Consider the following 13,461-nt stretch of genomic DNA (forward strand, 5'->3'; position numbering starts at 1 on the left):
AGATTAGTAGCATTTGATCATTGAACAATTGAACAGTTATCAGGTGATTCAATAGCATTTGCTACAATTTTAACAGTGACTGAATTAGAGATTCACAAGAACAACCTTCACACCACTGTCAATTCACACCCACACCCAGGCAGAGATCTGTGGACACATCAAGAGCTGGGTGTGGAAAGGTCCCTCTCCCAAATTCTCCTTCTTGTCAGGGAAACACTCCCACAAACCCCTTTGTGTTTGCCAACAGACAAGGGTCACAACTGGAGGAGTGTTTGTGGAGGGAGATCAGAATTGTCCTGGGCATCAGGGAGGGTCTTTGGAGTGTTGCAAACTGGAGGGTTCCCGAGCTGGGAGAGGCTGCCAGAGGTGTCCCACTGAGAGGGAGGTGCTGGGGAGCTGCCAGGGCCTCCCTCAGCCCTGCTGGTTGTGGGCTCCCAAGGGGACTGGCTTTAGTGATCTGCTGAATTTCCCTCCTGGTGTCAGGAATGACTGGAGTTTCCAAACTATTTGGAAATTGTATCCAAACTGTTGCATTTGGGTTACAATTAAGGTAGAGAACATTCCAAGATTTTCAGGGGATGACTGATTATCCTGTGTTCCCCAGCTCTTACACCCATCCCAGTCAGCTGGATGGTTTATTGACAATGTGTCCTGAGGGGCAGCACCTCTGATGCCATAGAAACCCCTCCCCCTGGATTAGGAAACCTTTGGAATTCAGGAGCTGTCCCAGTGGAGCACGAAAATGAACAGCAGTTTTCCCAAAGCCCAGCCCCAAGCAGAACAAAGCCAGGCCCCATCAGTGTCAGAGCAAAGGTCCCCCATGGCTGTGTCCCTGTGGCCGCTGAGGCGGCAGCGCAGGCCCGAGGCGGTGCCGGGTCCCGGTGCAGCCGGGGCAGAGCGGCGGCTGCGCGAGCGGCAACCCCGGCGGTGAGTGCGGCAGCCCCGTGGGAGCGGCGGCTCCGGGCACAGACGCCGGCGGCAGCCGCTGTGGCTCCTGGAACCCAGTGGCCATTGGGACACTGCAGGGCCTGCTGGGAATCCAGGGGCCGGGGGGACACTGGGGAGCCTCTTGGAGCCAAGGGAACCCGGGGATGTTTTGGAACATCCTGGAATCAAGGAGCCATTGTGACACTGCAGGGCCTCATGGAACAAAAGGAACCCTGAGAGTTTTTGGAACCTCATGGAATCAATGGGCTGTTTCTGGCAGGATGCTCTGCTTTGATAATACCTAAAAAATTGTCAGAGATTGCAAACAATGCACACCCTCTGTGATGAGTTACTGCTGGTGTCAAGGTGCTGATTTTAATGTTGAATTATGCTAAACCTTAAATGGTTCCTGAAACTTCAAACACACATCCTGCTTTCTGATCAGGATTTGATAGATAAGCTGCTCCCTGACCTGCAAATATGTCTGGCAGATAAACTCTTGATAACTATAAAAGCCCCGTCCAACTGTCATGTGTCAGATTCTTCCACAGACTTCCTTGAAGTGTGTGGAGCTTCTGCCATGAAGCAGGGACAGCTCCTCATGGTCACTGCCCAGGGGTTGGGTGGAAGAAAAAAGAATTACCCCCTGTCGTTGTGGGATGAGTTACCTCAATCTCTGCATCAGGATTGTTTCTTTTTGCTGGCTTTGATCCAATTGCTTTTATAGAGTTACTTTGATAGACTCCACTGTCCTATCTTACACTATACTATAGGGGTTTTTGGCTTTTATAATTTGAAGTAAATAATTCTCTTTAAGTTCTTTCATCTGTTCACTTTTCTGATCAATTTTTTGTTCATTTGTCATAATAAATCATTGTTTTTATAGAAATATTTTTGATTTGCCATCACTAAAACCTGCAGGACAAAGTGGTTGAATCACTCCTGTATAATTCCTTCAATTGAAACCAAAGTCTGAGCCTGAGATTGGATCCAGCCACCCCCAGGCTCCTCTCTGAGAAGGAATTTAGAAAGCAAGGGGGTCCTTTGTGCACCTTGTAGCTCAATGAGTTTAGCACAGAATCCCCCTGCACACACACAAACACACAGGCATGGGAATCTACACACACACTCCTGTTCATCCCTACACAGACATAACCCAGACAGACTTGCAGGGGAACTCCACACACCATTCCCACATCACAACATGAGAATGGTTAGAAAAACATAAAATATGTACACCAACCCTCACTGCACTGCAGCATTCACAGGATGTGACACCTGTGTCCACTTTTGAAATGTTACAGCCATTCTACACAGCCTTTATTTCCTGTCAGCTGAGTATTCTATCAGCTGCATTCTAAGATGAAACTCCAGGCACATGAACAGCTGAATTTGCTCCACATTTAAACGCTGTTGCACATTTTTAAATGGAGAAAGGAGGGAAACTGCTCAGTGTTCAAATGAATGAAACACAGTGAGCCCAAAAGGCAAACATACATAGTGTACAGCAGCTTCCTGGAGTTACAGATCTGCTCAATGTTTTATGTTTGGCATTCAGAGACCATGTTTAAATTATTAAACTACTCCCGTTCTGCTCTCCCCACCCCCTTTTTTTAGAGTGTTTCAATTGCCTTTCCTTCTTCCAACAGCTGTGACAGCTGTTAAAACAGTCAGTAAAATTAAGTCTGCTCTATAATCCTTTAGTCAATGTTACATTTTAATCAGAGGTTGAGGGAGATTTCCTGTTACAAATGCACTGATTCATTTAAAATTATTAAACTGACACATATGTCAAAATGAGCAGATACATTTATTGCATGTTAGCTCATTAACTATTAGTAATTATTAGTGCTACTGTTATTGCTGAAAGAGCAAAAATTCAAGACTGCAGCTGGCTTTAAGTTATTTCATTGTTTAACATGCTCTGCCTTAAAATCAAAGCATACCTAGTGATGGTCAGACAGATGTCTCTGCACTCTCAAAATGTTCAGACAATTTTTAGCTCGAATCCTCTCTCCCCTCACCCATAACACAAGAACTGCAGAAACTACAACACCTATTTTGTATGTCCTTATGCTCACATGTGCATATGCAGGTCACAATATGTAGTCAAATCACAATTACTATGGATATTATTAATGTGTCAAACTGTGGGGTTTGTTAATTGAGACAGGGAAGCAGATATGTTTCTGAATGTTAGTTCTTTCTCTGTGTCCATTCAATCTCATACATTCAAGCTCAAGCCCTGCACTCACACAATATACTGGGAGTGTTTTAAGATGGCTTTTAATTGAGCCAAAGAGGAAGAAAAAAATTAGTTTCAATCTTGCACCAGAGCCAAAAAGATATGTGCCCTGATTTCACTGAAATGCATCTACTCTTAGAGGCTTATCTAAACTAATCATTCAAATCAGCTGTAAGAAGGTACATTCAAGAAAGCTCCTTTGGGGGGGCTGGAGGGACAATGCATCCACTCAAACAAACAAACAAACCAACCAAAAAAAGCCCAACCTAACACCCAACTTATCGTTGCTTTTATGTATTTTATAAAAAACGTGTCACTGTAGTAAAAGCTGCAGAAACTGCATTCTTCCATTTCTGAAGCTCTCTTACACTATACACAGTGCACTGATCTATAAACCATATCTGAAAGGGGACCCTCCCCTGTTTATTTTCTGTTATTTACCCCGGAACATCCCAGTGGGTTTTCCCTGTGCCCCCTTCCCAAACTGTGCTCCCCCAGCCAGGCTGTTTGCTCCTTCCCGTGTCATTTCAGCCCCGTGCGATGGCCGCCGTTCCCTTTTCCTGCCTGGCTCAATTCCCCCCAGCCCTGCGCTGGGCAGGCAGTGAGGACAGCGAGTGGGCAGCTCCCTCCAGCACACTGTCCCCTCCCGAGCAGCCTCTGCGCCGCTGCGGCCGGGGCGATGCGGTCCCTGCTCTTCCTGGCGGTGCAGGGAGAGCGGCTCCGGCAGGAAAAGTTCTCCCAGTCCATGTGCACCCAGCCTTGGAACAAAGCCTTGGAAATCTTTGATCCATACACGGGATGACTGGAACCATCACTTTCAGCAGGGTTATCTCTACGTGCTGTCTTTATGTTGTCTGACATCTAAGGCATGGTTTTTAAAACAACAGATTAAATGGGTTGCACTTTTTAAAGGTGCAAGGAACACTCAATTCAACCCTCACAGTTGAATAAATAACACTCCAATAAATACCCACATCAGAAAAGCATCTATTTTAAGTCCTGAAAACCAGAAAAGGGACTTTTCACATGGGTGTCCTGTCATCCAGAACTATTAGGGAAGAATTCACTAGAATAAAGAAGTCTGTAAGTGTTCTGTTCAAGATCCAGGTGAGATTCTCTCTCTTCTAACATTTCACTGACCTAGGAAGCAAGAATTTGGCACAGAATTAATACTGGAGAAAAATGAGACCAGTGAAAGATCCTGAGCTCAGGAGAAGCTGACTGTGCTGGGGAATCAGAGCTTTCCCCCTGGGAAATGAACTGCTCTGAAACAGTGGGAAGAAACCAGTAACAAAAGGCTGAGTTCAAATGCTCCAGAGTAAACAACTCCTTTCTCACCAAAAGGTCTGAGCTCCGCTTAACTCATCTCTAGACATCCCTGGAAATAAAACAGCCTGACCTTGAACCCAAGGGAAACAAAGACAAATTCCATGGCTTTAGCTGGAGCAAGGTTGGGGGGGTATGTGTCACTCTTTTAGGACATCACATGCTACTCATGACATCATATCCTTCCTGTGACGCCACACCTCTCATATGACATCACAGCTCCCATATGACACCACAGCTCCCCTATGAAATCACGACCTCCTGTGACATCACAGCTCTCATGTGACATCACAGCATTCCTGTGACATCACACCTCCCTGTGACATCTAGTATGACATCACATCCATCATATGACATCACACCCCTCCTATGATACCATATCTTCCCTTTGACATCACATCCACCTGTGACATCACAGGTCCCCTATGGCATCATATCCTCCCCTACGATATCAAAACCATCATATGACATCACATCCTCCCCTCTGACATCACAGCTGATGTCACATCCATCATATGACGTCACAACCATCATATGACATCACATCATCCCCTGTGACATAACAGGTTGTCTATGACATCACACCTGCCCCGTGACATCACAGCTCCCCTGTGCCATCACATCCTTGTTGTGATATCAAGGTTCATCTATGACATCACATCCATTATATGGCATCACAGCTCCCCTGTGACATCACATCCAGTCACATCCAGATCCATCCCAAGGTTGTGTTTGTTTGTCAGACAGGAAGAACCACAAATGCCTGCACAGCCCAGAGCAGTCAGTGTGGGGCTGTGCTTGCTGCTGCAGAGACCCCCAGGGAACAAACCCAGGCAGTAGTTAGGGGGTGTGTCCCTAAGGAGGACACTTCCCTTATTATTGCTTATTCTTTGTAATATCTTACAGATCTATCATACAACACCTAAGGATGGATTCTATAGAATATGTGCCATAGATATTTGGGTTGGGTCTGGCTGAGCTGCAGTTCAGTTCCCCACAGCAGCCCTCCCAGGGCTGGGCTTGGCATTGGCAGCTGGAAGGGGGTTGAGAACACCCCAGTGTTTTGGCCACTGCTGAGCACAGCACCAACACTGGGACATTCCTTCCTTAGCTGAGGGCAAGAGCCTGGCAGGGGACCCAAGTAGGCCAGCTGAGCCCAACTGACCCAAGGGACATTGCAGCCCATGGGAGGTCAGCTCAGCTCTAAAAGCTGAGGCCCGGAGCAGGAGGGGGGCATTCATTGTCTGATGGCTGCCTGCTGAGGAACCGTCCCGCGGACCCAAGCCCTGCTCCTGGGGAGTGGCCGACCATGGCTGCTCATGGGAAGCAGAGAACAAACCCTGCTGTCTTTTGATTCTGGGTGTTCAAGCATTGCTTTGCTTTTTACTTTAAATAAACTGCCTTATCTCAACCGACAAGTCAGGTTTTTTTCCCACCTTACTCTCTCCCCTGTCCCACTGGGAATGATAGAGTGGCTGAGAGGGCACCTTGTGTCCAGCCAAAGTCAACCCACCACACACCTGAACACTTCCAGAGACTCCACCACCTCCCTGGGCTACTTGTTCCAATGCATGAACACTCTCAGTGGAAAAAGTTTTTTTTTAACATCTAATCTGATCCTCGCCTGATGCAGTTTAGGTCGTTTCCTCTCTTCCTGTCACTAAAGACTTTGCAGAAGAGATCAACCCCCACACCCACTAAAACCTCCTCTCAGGTCATTGCAGAGAGCAATGAGGTCCCCCCTGAGCCTCCCCTTCTCCAGACTCAACCAGCCCAGTTCCCTCAGCCGTCCCTCAGCAGACATGTTTTCCAGAGCCTTCCCCAGCTCCGTTCCCTTCTCTGGACACGCTCCAGCCCCTCAAGGGCCTTTTGGCACTGAGGGGCCAGAACTGGACACAGCACTCCAGGTGGGGCCTCCCCAGTGCCCAGCACAGAGGGGCAATCAGTTCTCTGCTCCTGCTGGCCACACTCTTCTCCACAAAGGCCACGATGCCCTTGGCCTTCTTGCCCCGCTGGGCACACTCTGCCTCATATCCAGCTGCTGTCAAGTAGCACCCCCAAGTCCCTTCCTGCTGAGCAGCTCTCCAGTCCCTCTGATGCTCCTTTTAGCCCTTCCTGGGGATGGGCATCCCATTTGCTTGTTGCCAGTCAGCTGGGACTTGTGCAGTTGTGCAGCACTGCTGGGGAATGAGTGAGAGTGGCTTGGCCAGCTCTTTCTCCAGCTCCCTCAGGACTCCTGGCTGCATCCCATGTGGGCCCAGGCACTTGGGGGGGTCTCACTGGCAGAGCAGGTCACTGACCATTTCCTCCTGCATTGTGGGGGCTTCACTCAGCTCCCCATCAGCAGCTTCCAGCCAAAGCCTGCCTGCCAGGTGTCCAAGGGGTCAGTTCTGCTGCCCCCTCCTTCCTTCCCCCACAATGGAAAACTCCCTCATTTTGGGTCCCTGTGCCCCAGACGGCTCCGACCACCACCTCACCCACCAGTCCCACAATCATGGAATGCTTTGGCTTGGGAGGGGCCTTAAAGAGCATCTCAGCACCCTCAGAGGAAAGATTTCCTTCCTACTATCTCCTCCAACCCTTCCCTCTACCCGTGTGAAGCCACTGCCCCTTGTCCTGTCACTCCAGGCCCTTGTCCAAAGTCTCTTTCCATCTTTCTGGTTGGCTCCTTTCAGGCACTACAAGGCCACAATCAAGTCACCCCAAAGCCTTCTCTTCTCCAGCCTCAACAATCCCAATTCTCTCAGCCTTTCCTCACAGCAGAGCTGCTCCATCCCTCTGATCCCCTTGCTGCTCCCCTCTGCACTCGCTCCAACAGGTCCATGTCCTTCCTGTGCTGGAGCCCAGAGCTGGAGGCAGCTCTGCAGGTGGGGCAGCATTACAGCCACGCATGTTCCAGCAAGGACATGGTGGAACTTCATGGAACCAAGGACCATTGGGACACTGCAGGGCCTTCTGGAGCCAAAGGAACCCTGGGACACTGTGGAATCTCATGGAATCAAGGTAACACTGTCGCCCTGGCAAAACTCCTGGAATTCAGGGCCCATTGTGACACTGCAGCTCCCCATGGAACAAAAGGAACCCTGGGACGCTGCAGAAACTCACGGAACCAAGGGACCATTGTGACATTGAGGGGGCTGATGGAATCAGGAGGCCATTGGGACAATCCAGGGCCTCATGAAATCAAAGGAATTCTGGGACACTGTCGAACCTCCTGGAACCAAGGGTTCCTGCTGACACGTGTGTCCTCCTGGAACCAAGGGAGCCCGGAGATATTTCTGAACCTCCCAGAATCCAGGGGCCATTGGGACCCTGCAGAACCTCCTGCATTCAAGTGCTCCTTGTGAAACTGCAGGCTCTCCTGGAACCCAAGGATTCCTGGAACACTGCAGAGCTCACGGAACCAAGGGGCCACTGTCCCACTGCAGCTCCTTCTGAAGCACAAGGGACCCTGGGACAGTGGGAAATCTCTGAGAATCCAAAGGGTATTTTGGGACTGCAGGGCCTCATGGAAGTAAAGGAACCTTTGGAGACTGTGGAAGCTCTTGGAATCCAGGGGCCATTGGGGCATGTGGGGCCTCCTGGAAGCAAAGGAACCCTGAGAATTTATGTGGGAACAACATAAGGCAGCAACAGCTGCATTCAGTTAATTCGGATCCAAAAGGAGTGTTTTGGCCTTGACTGGTGTTTTCCATCCAGAGAGTGCTGTTTGCCAAAGTGGAAACCACTTGGAACGCTCTGCATGGCAGCCTGTGTTTTTCTCTGGTGGTTGAACACAGCCAGCACATGAGGGGAGGGGAATGTGTGGGATCAGGGCACAGGGATCAGGCTTTGGGGCCATGCTGGGAACTCTGGTGGACTAAAAGACAAAGCCCAGGCGCTGTTTCCAAAGGAACCCCAATGAAAGGGGGACACCGGAAAGATGGGCGGACAAGTCCCACAATGGAACTCTGTGTGTGCAGCCTCATTTTCTCTTTTAGTGCCCACAGGAGAGGGGGCAAACAGTGGGGGTTGGGACCCCAAAACTGTTCAGGGGGGAAATGGGGGATTGAGGGGACAATGGGAATATGGAAGGAACAGGGAGAAGGGTGGAAAAGGGGGGGTGGTCTGGTGGGTTGGATGGTCTCATGGGGGTCTTTGGGCACAGAGGGGTTGGGAAAGGGGGGTGGCCCCCCTGAGCTCCCAACTTCCTGTGGGGTGCTGGATCCAATCTCAGCCTTGGATTATGCCAACGCTTTCAGTTTAGAGGAATTACAGAGGTGTAACTGAATCATTTTTGTCCTCCAGGTTAAATGATGGCAAATCAGATCTATTGAGAGAAATTAATTTATTTAGGGTTCCAAATGATCAGACAAAAGATCTTCATCAGAATTATTTACGGCACAACAGAAACACTAAAACTACCAGGAGAACGGCATAAGATAGGACAGTGCTCTACACTAAAGCAATTGTTGAAGCAATTCTACCCAAGCTGGCACAAAACCTGTAATTCCTAATTACGGTTGGATGGAACTCCCCCAGACTAACATTCATGGAGAGAGATCTCTGCTCTCAACCTCCAGCAGTGACCTTGGGGGGTCCCCAGCCAATGCAGAAATCTCCACACACCTCCCAAGAAGGGTTCTGTTGGAAGAACCTGCCCCTGGGAAAGGGGACTGGTCCTTTGTGGTAAAAGGGATGGACTGACAGTCACTGCACTCCAGGGGTTGCCTCAGCATCAGGGAGTTCATTCGGGGTGGAAGCGGCAGCCAAAGCTCTTCCCGCAGTCGGGGCACTGGTAGGGCTTCCCTTACTGGTGGGTCCGTTGGTGTCTGGTCAAGGCAGAGCTGTGGGTATAGCTCTTCCCACACTCCCCACACTTGTAGGGCCTCTCCCCGGTGTGGATGCGCCGGTGGGTGACGAGGGTGGAGTTCTGCTTGAAGCCCTTCCCACAGTCGGTGCAGCGGAAGGGCCTCTCATCCGTGTGTGTCCGCTCGTGCAGGAGGAGATTGGAGCTGGTCGGAAACCTCTTCCCACATTGCAAGCACTTGTAGGGCCGTTCTCCAGTGTGGATGCGCTGGTGGGTGAGCAGGCCGGATTGCTGCCTGAAGCTCTTCCCACATTCCCCACACTTGTAGGGCCGTTCCCCACTGTGGATGCGCTGGTGTTGGATCAGGTTGGAGCTCTGCCTGAAGCTCTTCCCACATTCCCCACACTTGTAGGGCCGTTCCCCAGTGTGCGTGTGCTGGTGGGTGAGGAGGTGGAAGCTCTTCCTGAAGCTCTTTCCACATTCCCCACATGTGTAGGGCAGTTCCCCAGAGTGGATGTGCTGGTGGGAAAGGAGGTGGGAGTTTCGGCTGAAGCTCTTCCCACATTCCTTACAAGAATAAGGCCGTTCCCCAGTGTGGATGCGCTTGTGGGTGCGGAGGTTGGAGCAGAAGCTGAAGCTCTTCCCACATTCCCTACACGTGTAGGGTCGTTCCCCCGTGTGGATTTGCTGGTGGGTGAGGAGGTGGGAGCTACAGCTGAAGCTCTTCCCACATTCCCCACACGGGTAGGGCCGTTCCCCAGTGTGGATGCGCTGGTGTTGGATCAAGCCCGAGTTATCACTGAAGCTCTTCCCACATTCCCCACACCTGTAGGGCCGCTCCCCGGTGTGGATGTGCTGGTGTCTAATCAGGTTGGAGCTTTTCCTGAAGCTCTTCCCACATTCCAAGCACTGGAAGGGCTTCTCTCTGCTGGGAGGCTGCTCAGGGACCACCAGGTCAGAGCTCCCCCTCAAGCTCAGGCTGCCTTCCCGGCACAGGCTGGCTCTTTCCTCCTCAGAGCACCCTGGGCTGGCTTTGGAGCCCCTCCTGCGGGGGGATCTCCGGCCCTTTTCCTCCCCGCTGCCTTCCTGCGCCGGGGAGCCCTTCAAAACGGCCTCTCCCACCAGGGTCTCACGGGGGGATTTGTCCTCCGGGCTCTCCCTCCTCAGCTCGGGGCCTGGGGCAGGAAGCAAGAAGGACAGGCAGGGGATTTGCCTCCGGCCCACAGGGAAGGCCAAGGACATTCCCCCAACTCCGGCCCCGGCAGGACGGCGGCGCCAGCGGGGTTGTCCTGCAGCCGGGGCCATGCTGGGCTGACAGAGCCAGCACAACACCCGCCCAAAGGGACACTGACTTCCTCCTCACCTGCCTGGGGGGCCCAAGGCATCTTCCTCTTCCTCACAGCCTCCTCCTCCATCCGCCCAAGCTTTGGGAAGGACAAATCCTGATGGGGGGAAAACAAGGGCTGAGCACGTTGGCTTGGGGGTTCCTCCTAGAACTCACTGGGCGTCCTGTGTCAATAAAACACTCCAAAACACCAAGACTCAGACAATAGCAAGAAGACCCTCGCCCCCCCAAACTGCAAAACGTTACAGCTAAGTCAAAAAATACTCGAAACTATGAACATGCAGCGCAAAAAAATAATCCCAGAAATTCCTCCTCTCTGGTCTCTTCCCTCTGGGGTTCAGAGGGTCTCCCCTGACTGACCCTCTGACTCCTCTGGGGTGTTGGGGGTCCCAAGAGTCCCTTCTCCTCTGACTCTCACCTTCAGGGTGCCATATTCCCAGACGTTCTCCCCTTCCACGTTTTCCACTTTGTTGTTCTGGGGATCCCAGGGGTCCCCACTGTCCAGGTTTCCCCTTCTCCATGCCCCACTTTTCAGGCTCCTGGGGGTCCCAGGGCTCCTCCCTCTCCGTGCTTCTCCCTCCAGGCTGCCGGGGGTCCCCCAGCTCCGCCATCTCCCCACTCCGCCCTCCACACTCGGCAGCTCCCGGGCTCCACACCCACCCCCGGCACTCCCGGGGGGCCCCAAACCCGCTGTGTCCCCCCCGCCGGCACCGGACTGACAATGGAGCCGGCGGGGCCTGACCCAGCAACACCAACCCCCACCGTGGGGGGGACCCGCATCCCCCCACCCACCGCCGGGGCTCTGCCCCCAACCCAGCCCGGCACCCCCAAAAAACACCTCATGCCCACCCCCAAGAGCCCCCAAGGGCACAGCCCTGCACAAGGGCCGGCTGTGCCCAAGGAAACCAAACAGCCACACAGGCAGGGGGACACCAGAGGCTGCCCCAGGGTAAGGAGAGCAGGGAGTGGATCGGGGCCCCTGACACGTGGGCGGGCTCTGGGTTCAGCCTGACCAGGGGCAATTTGGCACCAACAGCAAGGCCCCCAAAGCTGGCTAAGCACAGGGGGCCCGAGCTTCCCCCTCTCCAGGCTCTCAGGGCTCTTGCACCTCTCCCCTCTCTCCAGCCTCCCCCACTCTCCAGGGTTCAAGGCAAGTAACCCTGTCCCTTGGCTCTCTCTCTGCCAGCTCAGTGTGGGGCACACGAGCTGGGGGTCCCTCCCAAGCCCCCCGTGCAGCCGGCGTTGGCTGGGGGGATGTGAGGGCTGGGCCTGCTCAGCACAGCCCCGGCCTCGTGCCCAGCGCCTCTTTCCTGCCCCACACAAGAGCTTCTCGGCCCCCCAGGGCTCCCCTGCTGCTGCCTCTGCTCCTGGCCCTGCCTTTGCTGCTCCCTTGGCTGGGGCAGCGGCTGCAGGGGGGGATGGCAGCAGCTTCAGCTCCACGGCACTTCCTGGGGGGAGCTCAGCCCGGGGGGGACGGGCAGGGACCTGATGGGGATGGACAGGGGCCCAGCAGGGACAGCCAGGGCCTGCAGGGGAAGGCACAGGGACAACCTGGACCCCCACACTGCCAGGGCTGTCTCTGCTCCTCCTTGCAGGCTCCGTGGCCAGGCACAGTTTGTGTTCCTGGGTGCCCACCATCTCAGCACTTGGAGACGCTCAAATCAGCGCCCGCAGCTCTGCAGCAAAGCCCCAGCTCACCTGGCACACAGGGGATGGACACAGCACCTTCTTGGGGGGGGGAACCTCCGCCTCTTCCCCACCACGGGGCTCTCCTTCCTCAGCAGCACCTCTGCCTTGCACTTATTCTCAGCCTCACCTCAGGGACAGCTCTGGGCTCACCTCCGCGCCACTTCTCAGCCTCACCTCAGGGCCTGGGCTCAAGGACAGGAACCTGCAGGGAGGGGACATCAGATGCAAGCTCAGGGCTGCCTGCTTGCACTGGCCTCTGGGCTTCTTTCTCCTTCTACAACCAGCCCAGAACTCAGCCTGCTTTTCTAACACCACACATTTACAGACTAACCTTGGAGATAGATATGGACAGACATCTCTATCACCCTGGGGATGGAGCCTCAAGCATGTGCTGCCACAGGAATGGCAATCAGAGAATTACAGAATCAGCTGGGTTGGAAAAGACCTCCGAGATCATCAAGTCCAACCCTGGATCCAACCCCGCTGTGCTTCCCAGACCATGGCACTGAGGCCACATCCACTCTCACCTTCAACACCTCCAGGGACGCTGACTCCACCCCCTCCCTGCCCAGCCCATTCCAAGGCCTGATTATTCTCTTGGGAAGAAATTGCTTCCTACTATCCAACCTAAACCTCCCCTGGCACAGCTCAAGACCCAGCCCTCTTGTCCTACTGCTGCTTCCTGGCAGAACAGCCCCAGCCCCACCTGGCTCCAACCTCCTGGCAGGGACTTGCAGACAGTCAGGAGGTCTCCCCTGAGCCTCCTCTTCTCCAGCCTCAACACCCCCAGCTCCCTCAGCCTCTCCTCACACCACTTGTGCTCCAGAGCCCTCCTGCCTTCCAGCACATCAACACACCCCCAGCTGGGTGTCACCTGCACATTTGCTGATGAAATGCCTGGTTCTGCAAGAGCTGGAAATACTCAAGGGGCAGCAGGACCAACTCAGGGGCCTGGGGGGCTTTGGGGATTGGGGGTACAAACCAGTACAGACCAGTGCAGACCAGTACCTCCTCACTGCTCCCGGGATCTCTCCTGGAGCTGGGCCACATTGTCCTGAGACATCTGAGCACCCCCCAGTGCCCTGCCAGTACAGCCCAGTGCCCCCAGTACAGCCCACTGTGTTCCTGTCCCAGGGTGTG

General features: G+C 53.3%; 2 pseudogenes; one reads left to right on the forward strand and one right to left on the reverse strand.

Moving 5' to 3' along the window:
• LOC127474815 (zinc finger protein 208-like) overlaps positions 1–13,461 on the forward strand; it is a 1,262,639-nt pseudogene that overhangs the window by 406,046 nt on the left and 843,132 nt on the right.
• Positions 1–13,461, reverse strand: part of LOC127474817 (zinc finger protein 850-like) — a 594,864-nt pseudogene that overhangs the window by 31,284 nt on the left and 550,119 nt on the right.

Source organism: Manacus candei, unplaced genomic scaffold (assembly GCF_025592945.1).
Source record: "Manacus candei isolate 608988 ecotype Guabito, Panama unplaced genomic scaffold, ASM2559294v1 h1tg000045l, whole genome shotgun sequence".
Lineage (NCBI taxonomy): Eukaryota > Metazoa > Chordata > Aves > Passeriformes > Pipridae > Manacus > Manacus candei.